This window comes from Phragmites australis, chromosome 9 (genome assembly GCF_958298935.1).
Source record: "Phragmites australis chromosome 9, lpPhrAust1.1, whole genome shotgun sequence".
In the NCBI taxonomy this organism is placed as follows: domain Eukaryota; kingdom Viridiplantae; phylum Streptophyta; class Magnoliopsida; order Poales; family Poaceae; genus Phragmites; species Phragmites australis.
This window is the reverse complement of record NC_084929.1, coordinates 5,880,147-5,882,885: the sequence shown is the minus strand read 5'-3', so window position 1 is coordinate 5,882,885 and position 2,739 is coordinate 5,880,147.

Genomic DNA, 2,739 nt, shown 5'->3' with positions numbered 1-2,739 from the left:
TCTTCCAGCAGTGACAGTATTGCCTCTTCTGGTGTCAAGGGCGGTGGCCTTGACGGAGTCCTTCCCAGTGGCATGGGTCCCCTTGGCCTTCCCCGTGGGTAGAGGCTATCGTTCTTGCCTTTGCCTCCTTCCATGGCTGCGAATATGGCATCTTGGGCCATGGCTCCCTGGTCTATGGTAGCCGTCGCCATGGCCCCTCAGCCTACGACATCCGAACCTGTTGGATTTGCGGCACCTCGGCCCGTTGTGCCTCTTTCCACGGTGTCTCGGGCAGCGGTGGCTCACCCTACGCTGACCCAGGCATCCTCGCAGGCGCACGGTCATCTTCACGGTGTCCGATGGGCTGCTAGGGTCCTGCATTCCTCCTCAGCTTCCATGGACATTCAGTTCGGTTCAAACCCCGGCGCGACTCCCAAGGCATAACTTTCTCACATGTATCTACAGGCAAGCATGGCGGGCACTTCATTACCTTCAGCGCAGTTCAGACAGGGACGCCTGACCCTGTTGTTGTCTTCCCGCCCACCTGTGACCTTGCTTGCCAGAGACCCTTTGATCCTATGACCTTCGAGCTCCATCCCCAGGACTCAACAACCCCAGTGTACCATGTCAAACCTTTGGCAAGTTGAAGCATCTTGCTAGTGTACTCCAGACATAAGCGCCACGCCAAGTCGATCGTCCGTGTTCCTCAGCTCAGCCTGGTGCTTGGGCCTACTCCTCTGCAGAGCACGGCCGCCCCTCCCATGGCCTCTACGGGCCATACCCAATGCAACACACCCCCTACAGTCCTTTGTTGCTGGCCCAAAGTCTGCTCAGGTCATCATATCGCTACAGGCCAGATGGGCTCCCATCACCATGCCGCTTGTCAGACCGTCAATAGCTCTCCCGTGCCTTGTCTTCAGGACACCACGGTGGCCATGGACCTTGACAACAAAAACCCACCCTCTGATGACACCCCTACGATCGGCGCAGACACCCCGGCAGTGCACACCTTCCTCCAAGGCCTCACGAGGGAGATTCGCTCCCCTCTGGCTACTCCGGCTTGCAGGGGCATTTCTGCCTCACGTCCATTACTTGCGCCATGGTGCAGCAACCGCCTGGCCACTCAAGCCAGACTCCTTGTCGTCAGACCATCCAAACGTGGTGAGTTACTGCTTATGCGCCGCCTCGGTCTTCTCAAAGACGATGGGACTGCACCGCCATAGTTTCACCAAGCACTGATCAAGCTTTTTGAGCAACCCCTAACTGACCAACACTTGAGGGTAATTCAAGACCTCTTCCCCGCCTAAACTGTCCCTATCATGTCTGCAGCACTGGAGGCGGAGTCCTCGAACTGTTAGACAGCTGTCTCAAGTGGCTATTCCACACATGGATAATTTCAATATATTCAGTTGGAATGTTCGTGACCTTAATCTCAAGGCTCATCGGGACACCATCCATTCCATGGTTTCAGACCACAATGCTTCAATTGTATGTCTGCTCGAGACTAAGCTCAAGGTTGTCAATCGTTTCCTTATAAACGAGACATGCGGCCCTAGAGTTTCTGGCTACTCTTTCCTACCTGCTATTGGTACAAGAGGTGGTGTGATCGTGGCTTGCAAGCATCCTTTTTCGCTTACTGTTGTTCAAGTGCTTCGTTTCTCAGTCAATGTGCTGATCTCCTCCCCATCTGAGGCCTTCCACATGTCTGTAGTCTACAGTCCTAACGATGATAGCCAAAAGGAATGCTTCCTCTATGAGCTTTCCAACGTGAGAGCGCGGTTACCAAGGCCTTAGCTCATCATCAGAGACTTCAATATGTGTGACCGCTTGGGACCAAGGCAGTGACATCACAGGTTGGCGGCCTGGACAATGCACCGCCAATGACGACGAGGCAATCAGCCTCTGAATGCCGGCGAGGGAAGACAACACTCCACCCACAGCACCGAGACCTCCACAACCCGCCCCCTCCGGTGTTGCCATCCCCCGGTGAGTCGTGGAACTACGTGCGTTTCGGCCAGGGTGAGGACCTACAGTGTTGCTCAAAGCCAGAGTAATCGTCGCCGTCGCTGTTCCAATTATCCGGTAGAGTGGCACCGCCAGAGGAATCTAACAGAGAGCGCCAATCTTGGATCTCCCTCAGATGAATAAGCGGTCCCAAGTGTGTGTGTGTGTGTGTGTGTGTGTGTGTGTGTGTGTGTGTGTGTGTTGAACTCAAGAACATCGGGGTTATCCAGGTTTAGGCCTCCTGAAGGATAACAAACTTACGTACTATTTATTTTGTTATGAGTGCTTGTGAATCGGTTACTAATCCTTTTTTACAAACTGGGTCCTCTCTTTATATACCAGAGAGAAGGAGAACTTACAAGTGGACCCCGATTAGCAGACCCATGCCTGGCTAGATATTCTACTCTTGGATCATATCTTGGAGAACCGGATAAGCCCAACTTGCCCACAGAGCTTTGAGTGCCTGTCTTAATCGTGAAATGCCTCCACACCTGCCTCCCCTGGCCGCCCGACCTGTTCCATCACTGTGCACCGTAAGATCGTCTGCCAAGCCATCCTGTCCCTGTGCCCCGCGAGTCTACTTACAAAACTGTCCACTTGCCTGGTCATTCTGCAGGACTGTCTCGTCAACCATGAGATGCTGCACCGGCCTGCAAGGCCCCATCCATAGCATTTAATGCTATAGGATGGGCAGTGCCCAACCGCTTCGGCAATGACTTTGTTCACTAGATGGGATGCCTGAGAAAGGAAAACACT